The 17,170-nt window shown below is 44.7% G+C and overlaps 6 non-coding genes across 6 annotated transcripts; 4 read left to right on the top strand and 2 right to left on the bottom strand.

The window, feature by feature from the left end:
* Positions 1-11,332: 11,332 nt before the first annotated feature.
* Positions 11,333-11,495, bottom strand: LOC135030816 (U1 spliceosomal RNA). The gene has a single exon (XR_010226751.1). It is a non-coding gene; the product is annotated as a U1 spliceosomal RNA (small nuclear RNA).
* A 152-nt stretch (positions 11,496-11,647) lies between these two features.
* LOC135030860 (U1 spliceosomal RNA) lies at positions 11,648-11,811 on the bottom strand. Its single transcript, XR_010226789.1, has one exon. It is a non-coding gene; the product is annotated as a U1 spliceosomal RNA (small nuclear RNA).
* A 3,114-nt stretch (positions 11,812-14,925) lies between these two features.
* LOC135030711 (U1 spliceosomal RNA) lies at positions 14,926-15,089 on the top strand. Its single transcript, XR_010226655.1, has one exon. It is a non-coding gene; the product is annotated as a U1 spliceosomal RNA (small nuclear RNA).
* A 152-nt stretch (positions 15,090-15,241) lies between these two features.
* LOC135030818 (U1 spliceosomal RNA) lies at positions 15,242-15,404 on the top strand. The gene has a single exon (XR_010226752.1). It is a non-coding gene; the product is annotated as a U1 spliceosomal RNA (small nuclear RNA).
* A 671-nt stretch (positions 15,405-16,075) lies between these two features.
* LOC135030870 (U1 spliceosomal RNA) lies at positions 16,076-16,239 on the top strand. Its single transcript, XR_010226799.1, has one exon. It is a non-coding gene; the product is annotated as a U1 spliceosomal RNA (small nuclear RNA).
* Positions 16,240-16,390: 151 nt separating this feature from the next.
* Positions 16,391-16,553, top strand: LOC135030761 (U1 spliceosomal RNA). Its single transcript, XR_010226702.1, has one exon. It is a non-coding gene; the product is annotated as a U1 spliceosomal RNA (small nuclear RNA).
* The last annotated feature ends 617 nt before the right edge of the window (positions 16,554-17,170 follow it).

A 17,170-nucleotide genomic window follows, 5' to 3' on the forward strand; every position in this document is an offset into this window, starting at 1 on the left:
CCCTATCGACTATGTGTGTCATTACCTGAAGGTTGTAGAGATGAAGATAAGACATAATTATGGTAAATGCAGTGGTATTCTATGTCAGGTTAATGAACATTTGTCGGTTGAAGTCTTGTTCGGTGTCTGTTGAATGCAGTCTTCTTTGTGCTTTTGCCAAAAGGCGTGGGCAAAAAGCTTTGTCAATGTCCATAGACTTACAAAAAGTGTTGGGCTAGCGTAATTTTAAAATTTCTAGGGAAACTGGGGGTCTATGGCATAGTTCATCAAATCTCTGTGTATAAGGTTGTCAAAACTTCTTCTTTAATCCACCAGTTGTCTGTATACAGGATCATCAAATTCCTCGTCAAACGTAGGTCTTTTTACCTTGGAGAAACCGGAAAAACAGGTGAAAGAAACGGACCGTATAATCGCATTTTCATCACATCATTGTTTCTACAGTTGGGTCATAAATCAAATCCATTGGAATTACAATTTCCTCACTCCTTAGACTCATTACCCTGGTACTACGTTTGCACTTCATTAAAGCCTGACCGCATCTAAATATCAAACCAATCGTTATGACAACACCTAAGATACATAGGAGAAACTTCCCTACATCCATTATGACTCCTTGAGCCCATTCTCCTAAACCAGAGAACCAATTTCGCGGGTTCAACCATGACACCCAACTAGTCAGCTCATTACTCACAGCAGCAAGGGTGAGATTGTGTCTCCTGCGGAATTCCCATTTTAATTGGAGAATGTCGTCCATCTTTTGGTCTATGACCTCGACCGGGTCCTCTGTACTATTTGTAATATATGTGCAACATTTCACGCCGTACTGCGTTGCCAGTGTGACACAATATCCACCTGTTACTGCTGTGAGATAATTGAGAACCATTCTATGCTGAACTAGTTCTGTTTTATAAGCTTGAAGTTCTCTTCCAGTATACCTAAACGTGTCATCATACATTTCTGTGATATTATCTAACAAATTTGCAAGCGCAGAGATGTATCTATAGTTCAGCACTCCTCTAGCGGTGCGAGTGATATCTAACGCGATTAGAAACTGAATCCCGGTGGATTCATGGATCATGTCAGAGGCCGGATGCTCTGTTCTTTCTATCAGGTGCCGTTTAACTACGTGCTCATAATGAGTATGAGTATAAGGAGTTTGGGCACCACGGTGAATATCTTTCATTTTGGCATGTGATACAGTCATTACTTCAGGCAGTACTTTTCCAATATAACACAATCCTTCAGAGTTTGGGGCAAGCCACTTATACGCCTTCCTCCCGCATATGAAATATGCATCATCGGGGAGAACATATGGGACGGAGTAGGACATAACCATATTACACATCTTCCATGTGAAATCTCCTAACCCTAATTCTCCCATCTGTCTAGTACACGTACCAGTTTGTACGATATGTGCACAGTATCCTGGTGATACCTCTCCAACTCTCGTAATCCTATTTCCTAGGGTATACCTATATCGGAAAGACTTTTCTCTACTGGCTATGTGGCGTATAAGCTCTGTATCTGTAGGCATTCTATCTGCCCTATATGAAAGGGTCATGGTTTGGTTACTCCATGACACTTCCCAATTTCCCGGCTTTCGGGGATTGGTAATGTTAAAACATATTAGGGATCTATCCACATGATATTGGTGGAGCTTCAAACTAGGAGGACTGGAGATAAAAAACCTCCTGTCCACCGGTCTCCCACCCTTTAGCTCAAGTACCTCCCCTACCGTTAAAGGAAATGGTACTAGTCCTGATTTGCTATGACCTTGAGGTACTTGAGAGCATACCCAACAATCTGTTTGATTTAACGCACTACCCACTAAGGAGTGATAGTCACTCAAGGGATGCCGGTCCATGTGGATATTAAAACTGGATTGGCATTTCTTGATGCACCCATCCTCAACTACATTGTCACAGAGCCTACAGATACAGTTTTCTTCAGCTAACAATCCTTCACAATTCCTTCTATTGTCAATGCTATCGGATCGTTTTCTGATACTCGCCTTTACTTGTTGGTTAAGTTGTTCTTGGAAAACTACGCCTCCATCTCTGTCATCAGAACCCATTCCAGAACCTCTCTCGACCTCCATGGTACTCTCGCCGGAACAGACTGCTCTGGTCAACATCATGGTCAACAGGAAAATCCGGATCACAGTCTCTTGAGGCAAGTCCATCTTAGGAGGAAACGAAGAAGAATGAGAAGGGGGAAAAATAATTTGAGGGAGAGGGGATGGGAAGTGGAGAAAAACAATAAAAGGGAACAGGGAATCGACAACTGCTTTTGATCTTGTGATTCTCGATGCTCAGGTGCCGCCTCAGTCCTCCTGGAACAGACACTCCAGTGATACAACTTCCTCTACCGTCTGTTCCTTATCACGGGACCTCTCTGGATCAGCAACCTTCTTACAATGGGACAAATGAACCCAAGTCTCTCTCTCGGCAACTTTCAATGCTGTAGTGCTAGTCAATAAGACCTGGTATGGTCCTTCCCATCTGTCAATAAGGCAACCTGAGCGTAGAAAATTTCGTATCATTACATAATCCCCAGGTTCAATGTCATGACAATTACTATCTGGCAAATCAGGAATCACTAACTTCAAATTATCATTTTGATTCCTTAGCTGTTTACTCATGTTAACCAGGTACTTTACAGTCACTTCATTGTTACACTTCAAATCATCCTGAGGGTTAATCATAACATGCGGTTGTCGACCAAACAAGATTTCAAAGGGAGACAGATTAAGAGGGGACCTGGGAGTGGTTCTGATGCTGTACAGTACAATGGGTAAAGCTTCTGGCCATGTCAATCCTGTCTCTGCCATAACTTTGCTCAGTTTATTTTTAATAGTGCTGTTCACTCTTTCCACCTTCGCACTCGCCTGTGGACGGTATGGAGTGTGCAGCTTGCTATCAATTCCCATCAACTTACACATTCCTTGAAAGACATCACCTGTAAAATGGGTACCCCTATCACTTTCGATTATTCTAGGGATACCATATCTACATACAAATTCCTGCACAATTTTCTTAGCAGTAAACATAGCGGTATTTGTGGCCGCAGGAAATGCTTCGACCCAATTTGAGAATACATCTATACAAACAAGTACATATTTCGAATTTCGACAAGGGGGTAATTGAATAAAGTCAATCTGTATTACCTGAAAAGGACCGCCTGTAGGTGGGATATGAGATGGTTCTGTTGGTATTGCCTTTCCGATATTCTTTCTCAGACAGGTAAGGCATGACATTGCTCTCTTACTTGCATGAGATGAAAATCCTGGGGCGCACCAATATGCTCTTACCAACTTGCACATTCCTTCCTTGCCCAGATGAGTCAGCCCGTGAGCTGCCTCAGCTAAACATGGAAGATATGCTCTGGGGGCCACCGGTTTACCTTGTCCATCTGTCCAGAGTCCTGAGGACTCCTGGCCATATCCCTTTGCCTTCCAGACTGCCTTTTCCTGTGTGGAACACAAATTTTGCATCTCACACAACTTCTGTGTGTTGATGGTATTAAATACCATCAGTTGTGTGGTGTCTGTCTGTCTGGGGGTACCAGCTGCTAATTTAGCAGCTTCGTCTGCTCGGCTGTTACCAAGTGATACTGGGTCTTGGCTATATGTGTGTGCTTTACACTTGATAACAGCCACTCTGTCGGGTTCCTGTATCGCTGTTAGAAGCCTTTTGATGTGAGCTGCATGCGCTACCGGTGTACCAGCTGCCGTCATGAAGTTTCTGAGGCGCCATAGGGCTCCGAAATCATGGACTACCCCGAATGCGTATCTAGAGTCGGTGTAGATATTGGCTGATTTGCCCTTAGCCAATTCACATGCTCTGGTTAGGGCGACCAGTTCAGCAACCTGGGCTGAGTGAGGTGGGCCTAGCGGTTCCGCTTCTATGGTGCCTTGGTCATCTACGACTGCGTATCCAGTACACAAGTCTCCCGAGTCTGACTGTCTGTGACAACTACCGTCCGTGTAGAAAGTTAGATCTACATCTTCCAGTGGGTTGTCACTGATGTCAGGCCTTGCGGTAAAATTTTGGGTCAAATATTCCATACAATCATGTGTGTCCTCCTTTGTATTAAATTCTCCTTCCCCACCACTCTCATCCTCCACCCTTTGTGCCTGTCCAGGCACACCTGGGAGATATGTTGCAGGATTTAATGCACTGCATCTCCTTATGGTGATGTTTACGGGGGCCATTAGTGCCAATTCCCATCTTGTAAACCGCGCTGATGAGACGTGCCTGGTTTGGGCAGAATTTAGCAAGGCTGACACTGCATGTGGTGTATGAATTGTGAGGTTGTGACATAGCACTACATCTTCGCTTTTCGTTACTAGCAATGCTATCGCAGCAACGCTTCGCAAGCATGTGGGGAGGGATCGCGCTACCGTGTCTAGCTGAGCGCTGTAGTATGCTACTGGTCTGCTGGCATCACCGTGCTTTTGGGTTAGGACGCCTGCTGCGCAACCAGCGCTTTCTGTTCCGTACAGCTCAAAGGGTTTCCCATAGTCTGGCATACCTAATGCTGGTGCCTGCGTTAGGCACTGTTTAAGTCTCTCAAATGCCATCTCAGACTCGTCTGTATGCGAAATCCGATCAGGCTTGTTTGAGGAAACCATCTCCTGCAAAGGTAATGCTAGAATGGAAAATCCTGGGATCCAGTTACGGCAATACCCACACATTCCTAAAAACGTTCTGATCTGTTGCTGGGTTTGTGGCAGAGTCATGTCTCTAATTGCTTGAATTCTATCAGCGGTCAGGTGTCTCAGTCCTTGTGTTAGACAGTGTCCCAAATACTTTACCTTAGTTTGGCATAATTGCAACTTGTCTTTGGAAACCTTGTGTCCAGTGTCTGAAAGATGAAACAGGAGCTGTTTCGTATCCTTCAGGGATGCTTCCAATGAATCAGAACACAGTAGTAGATCATCCACGTACTGTATTAATACTGATCCACTCTCTGGTTGGAAAGACTGTAAACAATCATGCAAAGCCTGGGAAAATATACTTGGACTGTCTATGAAACCTTGTGGTAATCGGGTCCATGTGTATTGGACTCCTCTGTATGTAAATGCAAACAAATACTGGCTGTCAGGGTGCAGAGGTACCGAAAAGAAAGCGGAGCAGAGGTCAATAACAATGAAAAATTTCGCAGTGGGAGGGATTTGCATAAGGATGACAGCTGGATTTGGCACTACGGGGAACTGACTCTCAACTATTTTGTTAATCCCCCTTAGATCCTGCACTAGCCTGTAACCCCTCCCCCCACTCTTTTTAACAGGGAAGATGGGACTGTTGGCAGTGCTGGACGTTCTTACCAGGATGCCCTGTTGTAGCAAGCGCTCTATTACTGGGTAAACTCCTAACTCCACCTCTGGTTTCAGAGGGTACTGTGGGATTTTTGGAGCTATCCTACCATCTTTTACTTGCACAACTACTGGAGCTACGTTTGCCATCAATCCAGTGTCTTGTCCGTCTTTAGTCCACAGTGACTCTGGTATCTGGGATGTCATTTCTTCTACTTGGGATGGAGTCCTATTTGTCATAATGGTATGTGACATTAATTTTGATGGGGAGTCTAACATGTCTCGCACTTCCTGAGCGTGATTCTCAGGTATGTCCAAGAATACACCTTCAGGAGTACAATAAATGACGCACCCCATTTTACACAATAAGTCTCTTCCCAGGAGATTAGTCGGTGCCGATGCAGCCAGCAAAAAGGAATGCTTGGTATGTAAAGGCCCTACTGTGATCTCGGCTGGTTTGCTAACAGGGTAGTGCTGGACTACTCCCGTTACTCCCATGGCTGGAATTGTCTTACCAGTGGTTCTCATGCCCACTGTCGAATTTATCACTGATTTGGCCGCCCCCGTATCTACAAGGAAGTTTAATGTTTTACCAGCTACATTAATTGCAATTTCGGGTTCACTCCCAAGACTTGCAATCAATTTTACTGGCTGCAGATTACAGGTATGGCCACACCCCTATTGGGTATGGTGACCTCCCTGAATCCCGCTGGCAGCAACTACTTGTGAAGGGGTTAAATGGGAACTACCAGAGGCTTGCCAGTCTCTGTTCGGGGGGTATCTTTTTGTTTCCCCTGCATGTGGCTCATAACTCCGTTTCTGCGGACCCTGCTCCCAATGTCGTGTGTCGTGTCGTTGTCTAGGGGGTTGATATGAGTTTTGTGAATGTTTCACTCTACAGCAGGCATTCCCAACCACGCTCCTCAAGGCACACCAACAGTGCAGGTTTTAGTGATATCCAGGCTGCAGCACAGATGGTTAAATCAAAATAACTGAGCTACTAATTAAGTCACCTGTGCTGAGGCCTGGATATCACTAAAACATGCACTGTTAGTGTGCCTTGAGGACCGTGGTTGGGAATGCCTGCTCTACAGTCTCGTGCCATGTGTCCCTGTCTATGACAAGAAAAACAAGTTACCACATTTGACTTACCCACAGGGTTTGGTGATTTATACAAAGGCTGCCTTGTGGTCAGGGCCTGTATACTTACGGCCATTAACTTATCACCTTGTGATTCCCTGTGTCTGGTGATATTCCGATCGTGATCCACAGCTGCCTCTCTCAAAGTAGCCACCGACAGACTTCGCCAACATGGTTGCGTGGTCTGTACCCTTGTCTTTAATGTCTCTTTTAAACCATCCATCAGTACAGATACTGCTACTTCTCGATGGTTTATGTTTGTTTTAATGTCCTCTATACCTGTGTATTTTGCCATATCTAGTAATGCCCTGTGAAAATATTCTGCAGCAGTTTCTGACTCTTTCTGTTTAATGGAGAAAATCTTGTTCCATTTAACTACTGCTGAAAAATACTCCTTTAATTGTAAATTTATTCTTTTTACATAATCTTTGTTGTACACATCTGTAAGAGGTACATCCTGATCCAATCCACAGTCAGCTAAAAATTGAGCTGCGTCGACATTGGAGGGTAAACATGCCCTCAGCAATATCTGCCAGTCTTTGTTATTGGGCTCTAAAGTGTTCCCTAGGTCTCTGATGTATTTCTGGCTGGCAACTAAATCTTTCCTAGGGTCAGGGAATTCGGACACTATGGTTCTTAATTCCATTCGGGAAAATGGGCTGTACATGGCAATGTTCCTAACAGGAGTGATTCCTGTTGTGTCAGTTTTCCCATTTGGCACTGCTATTACCCTAACAGGATTAAGTCTACTAACATCATTCTGTGTAGATTCTACAGCCTGTGGTGAAATGGTTTCAGCATAGTGTATGGTGCCGTACTTACCCGTAGATACGACCTCACCTGTCCCTCCGCTAGGGGCCTTTGTTACTAATCTTAAGGGTTGGGCCGTGCCTACTGTTGTTTCTGATATGGTGGCTGCTAGAGAGAGCGCTGATATTGTTGCCGATTCGTCCTCTTGATCACACTCCTGGGGAAAGTTCAAAACAGGGTACAACTTGCACGGGTTAGTACTTGCATTGGTTAACTTATTAACATTTACGCAGTTGCTAAGTGTTTGTTTGTTACACCCTAATGCGTCATTCTCCGCAACCAATTTCTCTCCCGATATGTATGGTGGCGGCGGGGCCGTGGCTATCAATTTCTTGACAGGATTAGATCCCGCCGCCAGAGCCAATCCTCTCTGTATTTCACCCTCCTGTTGCCATAACTGCAAATAATCATAATGTTGGATTCGTCTCTTTGTTGATTTAATGAGACATATCCTCCTCCTTAAATTTTGTAACACTTCTGGGCTAAAGCTACCTACTCTTGGGAATTTCTCCCCGTCATGCACAGTCATTCTCTCCCATTCATCACATAAAACCTCTGTGTGTGAACCATATTTTTCACACATTACGTACCTTGCCGACCCGACTGGTCGGTTTACTGAATCAACCCGAACCGAGGTTGATCGCCCCCTTCCTGAACAATTGGCCCCCATAACTTGCAGGCGTTGCTTTCACCACCTCTGACCTTCAATCAGGGTCTTCAGCGAACCCTTACAATAACCAAAATGTTCACGATAGGCTGACGGTGGCGGTTTACCGAGTACCCCACTCACTCGCCCACGCCGACCAATACGACCTACACACTGCCCTAGTGCTGGCGTACTCGACCCAGGGCCCCTATGAACCTTCGTTTACTGGAACATGTGAGTGTGTTCCGCAGAGCATTGACCCTTTCCAGTAACTGTTGGTTGTTGGACAATTCCTGAGTGACCAGCGAACTTCCCTTCAGAAAATAAAAAATTACACAAATCACGTCAGAATGTACAAATAGTTTTATAACCGGTTGCGTACACAAATGGTACTGGTCAGATTAACTAATGCACACAATTACGTGCGGTACAATCGTTCAGCACATAAGCAACTAATCTTATGTACTGAGCGACCAGTGGAATCGAAAATTTCGGCTGCGAATTCCTTCAGCCAGAGCTTTATTGGCCTATATGGGTTTTGCACCAACCCCCTGGGTTGTGCCCTTTTCTCTTATTTATAGCGGACTTCTTTGTCTGCTGTACCTGGACCTCCTGGTCTGTTCTGGACCTCCTGGTCTGTGCTACAGTATGACCTCCTGGTCTGCTATACTCTACTGCTCAAATTTTATATTTAACAAGGGATGCCTCCCTCGCCACCATGTACGACACTTACATGCATGTACCTCTGCGAGAACTCGACTTCTTGTGGTTCAACCTTGAAAATTGTATAAACTTATATATACAAAAACACTCACTCACCACATATATACTTTTGTTTCTATTTCTATTTCTGCGCAGACATTTTCTTTAAACCAGATGTGTTGTGAATTTGGAGAAGGATCTGTTAGTCTAAATTTCGGACACTAAAATAAACTTGCGCCATTTATCGCGTTCCCACCTTTTCGCCTGTTAAAATAACACTACCGTGTGATTTGAGTTACGTGAGCGTGCCCGGATGCTCCGTTTGCGTAATATACGCTGCGTGCGTCGGCCTTTGAGTTGCGTACGCGAGTCTCACCCTTTGTTAGAGACACGTGTACGCAAAGCAAATCTCCACCGTAACACAACTAACACGTTTATCAATGTAGATGATCCTCGATCGTCTACCGCCCACCACACCAATCTCTCCTTGTACCTTTAGGTAGAGTTGCGTGTGTGCTTTTACACTTTATCCCTTAATATATTACTTTTACACTTTAACTATGAAATAGCGACAAATCTCTCTTAGCACGTTTTATCAATTATAAAATGGCAAACAGGAGAGTGATATGAAAATACACGAATGAAAAAGAAATGCAGATATGTGCGTGCGTACGCAAGACAGAAATAAACAGTTTTAAAAGACACTAGCTTTTGTTCTTACCTCCGGTTCCGGATTCCTTCAGCACCCTTTACTAAGCGAAGCAGACGCTTAGCCAGACAGCACTACGGGGAATATGATCTCCCGCCCTTTGCTGATGGATAATGTCTGCTGAAATTACCTAGCAGAGATATGTGAAGGACGGACGAGCCGCCAATTGATAAAGCTAAATATTTATCTTATTTAAAACCCTTTAAGAGGTCTAAGAACACTGTACGCTATTGACGTATGGAGTACCGTAAGGGTACACACGTTGCATAACAATCGCTTAGCCGTAGTCGAGACGCTCAAGCGTCACGTTCGCTTACGGCCAAGAGATCACAGGCAGGCACGCTATTGGCTGCCGACTAACGTAATGATTCGCTATAGCGATGCGAACGCTCAGGACCACGAGGAGATCACCAGCGGCGCAAACGCTCACAATGTTAAACCCTTATAACTATACCATAAAACAGTGTATTATGCAGTAAACCTTGGTGTAGAGATAGAGTGTGGATGCAACACAGTGTAACCTTATTAACTAAAAAGCGTTCTGAGAATACTTAACACTATAAGAAATACACAGATACCGTGCTTAGGGTCTAACGCCTTATATGAATGTTATACTTGAAAAAAGAATAATACAATACAAGTCATACACTACAATATAACATAGACTAACTAACCAGATAACTACACAGTAAAATACAATACAATACAATTACGTTTTAAGGGAAAATGAGAGAAAAAGGAGAAGAGAGAGAGAGAGAGAGATATGGCCCATAATAACGAGAAAGACAATATGATTGCGGAGAAAACTTACGCACAAAGGGAACGATCGCATGCGCCTCTGGACATCCAGCTCCCGATTATCAGCAATGAGAACCGTTGAAGAGTGAGAGCTGGATGTGGTCGGCTTGTCTATTTATGCCTCACACACAATACAATTCAATGGTCCCTACAATCTCATTGTTCATTGGACACAGGAATTCCTCTTCGCATTATAACAAAAGGTCATAGGTTGATTCATACAGGTGGGCTGTGACAATTTCCAACTGCTCAGGTGGGTGGGAAACTAGGTTTCCCGCCGCATGGATAAGTAAGTGCAAATAATAGTAAATGGACATAAACTTCTTATGTCCATAACTATTCGCACGAGCGATTAATCTGTTTCAAACCAACACCGGAATATTGCTAATTAAATACTCTTCCGATGGATACTAAACACCACTGTATTACTCCTGTCTGACCCTTCGTATCAAACAAAGAGGGATCTCTCTGTCCATGAACATGCTACATTAACCAAACTTTCAGATTCTATCAAAGGGACCATTATCTACAAAATACATTATATAGTTAAAATATGTTATGAACGAGTCGCCCGCTAGACGCACACGAACTCTACCGTAAATGCGCATACCGTGCGCCTGCGGGTGCCCGCAACAGCGAGTATGCGCACGCACGGGAGAGCGCACGCATGCGCAGCAGGGACACATATGAGGTGCAAATATGGCAGTGTGCATCGTGATATTTTTCTGACTTTGACAAACCCAATAAAGAGGCTTATGCCTCTGTGCTCGTCGGCGACGATATAACAACCACAACGCAATAATACGTTTGCGATCCATGTGATAATGCTGCTCAGTCACACACACACTGTGAAATGCTGCTGCTGCTGCTGCTGCACATGCCTACTTCATCCCAATTTAGAACCACAGCATTAAAACCGGCTAAAAGCTGTTGCATGTGAAAGGCTCAGCCGGCCGGCAAAAAACCGGACAGCTTTTGTCCGGCTTATTGCCGTCCGGCCAAAACCGGGTAGTGTGTTACAGCCCTTAGGCAAGTAAAAGGGTGTGGGCCCTGCAGCTCTACCTGTAGTTCGCATTGTGCGTTGGAAGGCACAAAGTAAGCAGACGGGAGAAGTCAGGATAGTGCGCAAGGGCATAGAAGGGAGCGGCTCAAGAAAAGAGAAGTGGAAACAGACAGCAAACTAGGCTGGAGAGAGACCTGAGACAAAGAGATCTGAATTATACGAGAGCCGACCAGGGGAAACACAAATTATGCAGTCAAGTTTCCCACATTTGGGGAAATCGCAGGAGCAGCACACCCAGAGTGCAATGGGTGAGCCTTGCCCTGGGAGAAGCACCTTCATGATCATAGTATCTCACGTGGCAGGTAAGCAGGAGTTGGGCAAGAGCTGAGGAGGGTCGCTGCTCGGGCACCCCCCTGTCAAGTGAAGGAGATCCAACTGAGGCAGCACAAGAGAACTCTCGAAAGAAGAACAAAGCTAGAGGAAGATCTGAGACAAAGAAATCTGGCTTTTACCAGAGCTGACCAGAGGAAAGCACAAACACAGTCCCCCACTACCACAAATAATGCAGTCGAGTTTCCCACATTTGGGGAAATCACAGGGGTCAGCATACCCAGAATGCAATGTATGAACCTCACCCTGGGAGAACAATCTTCATGACCATGGTATCTCCTATGCAAAATAAGTATGATTTGGGATAGGGCTGGGGAGGGCCGCTGCTCAGGCACATCTCTGTCAAGTAAAGGAGATTCAACTGAGGCAGCACAAGGGAACTCTCATCTGGGGACAATAACTGCAGGGAGAACACATATTTTCAGATGAACATGGGAGGGCAGAAGGCTGCCTAATACTGAAGCACCCCCAAACAACAAACCAAATGCAACAACTAGTACAAGCATTCCTGGGGGAAGGCCTGCAGCAGATGGATTTTCATATGGTGATGTCAGCCAAGCAGTGGGCCAAAGTTGTCTGGAACCCTCATCTGCATATGAAAAGAGAAAAGGGGTATGCAGGGCATGGCGGCCTTTTGCGGCGCTTGGATGACCCCTAGTTCGCATTAAACACCCCCACCCTCCTTCGGTGTGGGGCTCATGTTGGCCATGCCCCAGCCCCTGAAGCATTCAAGCTGATTTCTTGCAGCAGCTGGGCACTGTAACAGCTCCAGAGCTGCTCTGTAAGGCAACTAAAAGGGTGTGGGCCCTGCAGCACTACCTGTAGTTCGCATTGTGCGTTGGAAGGCACAAAGTACGCAGACGGGAGAAGTCAGGATAGTGCGCAAGGGCATAGAAGGGAGCGGCTCAAGAAAAGAGAAGTGGAAACAGACAGCAAACTAGGCTGGAGAGAGACCTGAGACAAAGAGATCTGAATTCTACGAGAGCCGACCAGGGGAAACACAAATTATGCAGTCAACTTTCCCACATTTGGGGAAATCGCAGGAGCAGCACACCCAGAGTGCAATGGATGAGCCTTGCCCTGGGAGAAGCACCTTCATGATCATCCAAGCGCCGCAAAAGGCCGCCATGCCCTGCATACCCCTTTTCTATTTTCATATGCAGATGAGGGTTCCAGCCAACTTTGGCCCACTGCTTGGCTGACATCACCGTATGCAAATCCATCTTCTGCAGACCTTCCCTGAGGAATGCTTGCACTAGTTGATGCATTTGGTTTGTTGTTTGGGGGTGCTTCAGTATTAGGCAGCATTCTGCCCTCCCATGTTCATCTGAAAATATGTGTTCTCCCTGCAGTTGTTGTCCCCAGATGAGAGTTCCCTTGTGCTGCCTCAGTTGAATCTCCTTTACTTGACAAGGGAGGCATTTTGGATTTTTTCTTTGGGTACCCTTACACCTGATGGTCTGAATGAGAGCATCGAACTTAACAACATTGGCAGTCTCTGAAGATTTTATCTATTGATTTACCTAATATATTATTTATTGAATATACATTTATTGTATGTTTAATAAATAAACAAAATTATTAGAAGTAGCTATTTTGGGAACAGCTTTCCTCTTAGGATGAAACTGTATAATCCTGTTGTGTGTGTTCCTTTAAAGTTCTTTAGTAAAATCCACTAGTAATGATGAACATCAGATTTCTTCCTCCATCCTCTTTTTACACTTTCTCTTGGTTCTATATATATATATTTTTATTTTTATTTTTTTCCCCTCCTTCTCCCAAAAGGCCCCCCTCCCTCCCCCCCCCCCTCCCTGTTTTAAATTTTAAAATCTTTAAATCTTTAAATCTTCGAATCCTTAAATTGTCTGTTTAATATTTATTTTTTATTCAATTCTTTTTGTTGTTTAAGCAGCAATGTAATTATTCCAGGGGTTAAAATAATGAAATATAGAAATAATATTAACAAAAATTAAAGGTAAAAATGAATTGATAGAATGATCCCATTAAAAGTAAATAAATAATATGGATGTTAAGCTGAGCCGGTTGGATTCTAACATGGGACTCGCTGCATAGAGTGCAGGTGATGTTTCCCCTGCGCCACAAGAGCAGCTTTAGTAGTGGCCTGGATTTATGTTACCCTAAAAGGTTTTATATAAGTAAATGGGGATCCTTAGTGCTGAGTCTCTGAATTATGTATATGTGATTATAGATATGAGGTATTGATTGAAAGATTAGAGGTTAATCTGTATATAGATTATATATTTTCTGTTATTTTTTAAACCACCTTGTTGCTTATTTTATTATTATTTTTAATCACCATGTTGCTTATTTTTATATTATGAAATGCCTTTATATGTGCAATTGCTATTAGAAAGTTGTTCCATATATGAGTCATTACATGTATGCATCCAATTAGTATATGTATGTATCCAATCAACTAATTAGTAATGCTATTGGTCCGGTGCATTTTAAAAAGAGCCTGCTAGGCTGCTGATGTATCCTCTGACGAAACCGCTCTTGGATAACAGCGGAGAAACGCGTAAGGAAGGTGACTACCGGACACTCTGATTGCTGAGATATAAGCCCGTTCATGAACGAGGTACATCACGGCGGACGTCTGATGCAAAGACAGCGGTGAAGGGGAAAAAGCAATTTGAGAGCGAGCAAAAGGAGGTCTCTACCCCACGGCAGGGAGGAATATCCCGACCGCAAGTGCCAATAAGATCCAGCCACGGTTAACGGGGGTCGTAGCATACCGCTGTGTTTCACCAACCATCACAGCGCTCTCCCCCTGTTTTCTTTCATTACTCACGTGAATTACATATGAACTTTAACTGCAGTAAATAAGAGGCGTTGGTTACAACTGTTGCTGTTCATCCACAAGAAGGAATTTAATGTATCAATTACAATTGGAAAGTAACGATTAAATTACAACAGCTGTATCCAGGAGGATTTTTTGGACACTTTAATAGACATTCCGTTGTCATCAAGGGCAATATGAAATAGATACTGATTACATTTAGATATGGATAGTGGTGCCTATATATGTTGACTCCATTGTATTTTATTGAATGTAGGTTTCTTCTGTCTATATATATTTTTTAAAAATAAAGAGCTTGTATATTTTATTTTTTGCGCTCCCTTGATAACAAGTGTGATTATCTTTAAAATTTGGTTTATTATTGGTAGAACAGTACTACCTATGGGAGCAGCATTTTATAATATATGGTGAAAATTAATAGATGTATAAAGATGAAATAAGCAACAAATTGGTGAAATAGATACGTTTTGATAGGAGCGCTGGGTTCTATATATATATATTGACATTTGGTTATATATATGTATAGACTTTATAAATTCTTGACAGAGATGTGCCTGAGCAGCGGCCCTCCCCAGCCCTATCCCAAATCATACTTATTTTGCATAGGAGATACCATGGTCATGAAGATTGTTCTCCCAGGGTGAGGCTCATTCATTGCATTCTGGGTATGCTGATCCCTGTGATTTCCCCAAATGTGGGAAACTGGACTGCATTATTTGTGGTAGTGAGGGACTGTGTTTGTGCTTTCCTCTGGTCAGCTCTGGTAAAAGTCAGATTTCTTTGTCTCAGATCTTCCTCTAGCCTTGTTCTTCTTTCGAGAGTTCCCTTGTGCTGCCTCTGTTGGATCTCCTTCACTTGACAGGGGGGTGCCCGAGCAGCGACCCTCCCCAGCTCTAACCCAACTCCTACTTACCTGCCAGGTGAGATACTATGATCATGAAGGTGCTTCTCCCAGGGTAAGGCTCACCCATTGCACTCTGGGTGTGCTGCTCCTGCGGTTTTCCCAAATGTTGGACACTTGACTGCATAATTTGTGTTTCCCCTGGTCGGCTCTCGTATAATTCAGATCTCTTTGTCTCAGGTCTCTCTCCAGCCTAGTTTGCTGTCTGTTTCCACTTCTCTTTTCTTGAGCCGCTCCCTTCTATGCCCTTGCGCACTATCCTGACTTCTCCCGTCTGCTTACTTTGTGCCTTCCAATGCACAATGCAAACTACAGGTAGTGTTGCAGGGCCCATGCCCTTTTACTTGCCTTACAGAGCAGCTCTGGAGCTGTTACAGTGCCCAGCTGCTGCAAGAAATCAGCTTGAATGCTTCAGGGGTTGGGGCATAGCCAACATGAGCCCCACACCGAAGGAGGGTGGAGGTGTTTAATGCGAACTAGGGGTCATCCAAGCGCCGCAAAAGGCCGCCATGCCCTGCACGCCCCTTTTCTCTTTTCATATGCAGACGAGGGTTGAAGCCAACTTTGACCCACTGCTTGGATGACATCACCATATGCAAATCCATCTGCTGCATGCCTTCCCCCGGGAATGCTTGCACTAGTTGTTGCATTTGGTTTGTTGTTTGGGGGTGCTTCAGTATTAGGCAGCCTTCTGCCCTACCATGTTCATCTGAAAATATGTGTTCTCCCTGCAGTTGTTGTCCCCAGATGAGAGTTCCCTTGTGCTGCCTCAGTTGAATCTCCTTTACTTGACAGAGATGTGCCTGAGCAGCGGCCCTCCCCAGCCCTATCCCAAATCATACTTATTTTGCATAGGAGATACCATTTTCATGAAGATTGTTCTCCCAGGGTGAGGTTCATTCATTGCATTCTGGGTATGCTGACCCCTGTGATTTCCCCAAATGTGGGAAACTCGACTGCATTATTTGTGGTAGTGGGGGACTGTGTTTGTGCTTTCCTCTGGTCAGCTCTGGTAAAAGTCAGATTTATTTGTCTCAGATCTTCCTCTAGCCTTGTTCTTCTTTCGAGAGTTTCCTTGTGCTGCCTCAGTTGGATCTCCTTCACTTGACAGGGGGGGCCCGAGCAGCGACCCTCCCCAGCTCTATCCCAAATCCTACTTACCTGCCAGGTGAGATACTATGATCATGAAGGTGCGTCTCCCAGGGCAAGGCTCACCCATTGCACTCTGGGTGTGCTGCTCCTGCGATTTCCCCAAATGTGGGAAACTTGACTGCATAATTTGTGTTTCCCCTGGTCGGCTTTCGTATAATTCAGATCTCTTTGTCTCAGGTCTCTCTCCAGCCTAGTTTGCTGTCTATTTCCACTTCTCTTTTCTTGAGCCGCTCCCTTCTATGCCCTTGCGCACTATCCTGACTTCTCCCGTCTGCTTACTTTGTGCCTTCCAACGCACAAAGGCTTGAATGGCCTTTTGCTGCTCCTCCATCCTCTGAAGCATATAGAGGGTTGAATTCCACCTCGTTACCACCTCTTGCTTCAGAGGATGGCAGGGCAGGTTCAGGAATGTTTGGTGGTGCTCCAGTCTTCGGCACGCGGTGGCTGAATGCAGAAAGTGGCCCGCAATTCTTCGGGCCACCGACAGCATCTCTTGCACGCCCCTGTCGTTTTTTTAAATAATTCTGCACCACCAAATTCAATGTATGTGCAAAACATGGGACGTGCTGGAATTTGCCCAGATGTAATGCACGCACCATATTGGTGGCATTGTCCGATGTCACAAATCCCCAGGAAAGTCCAATTGGGGTAAGCCATTCTGCGATGATGTTCCTCAGTTTCCGTAAGAGGTTGTCAGCTGTGTGCCTCTTATGGAAAGCGGTGATACAAAGCGTAGTCTGCCTAGGAACGAGTTGACATTTGCGAGATGCTGCTACTGGGG

This window comes from Pseudophryne corroboree, unplaced genomic scaffold (genome assembly GCF_028390025.1).
Source record: "Pseudophryne corroboree isolate aPseCor3 unplaced genomic scaffold, aPseCor3.hap2 scaffold_505, whole genome shotgun sequence".
Taxonomy (NCBI): Eukaryota; Metazoa; Chordata; class Amphibia; order Anura; family Myobatrachidae; genus Pseudophryne; species Pseudophryne corroboree.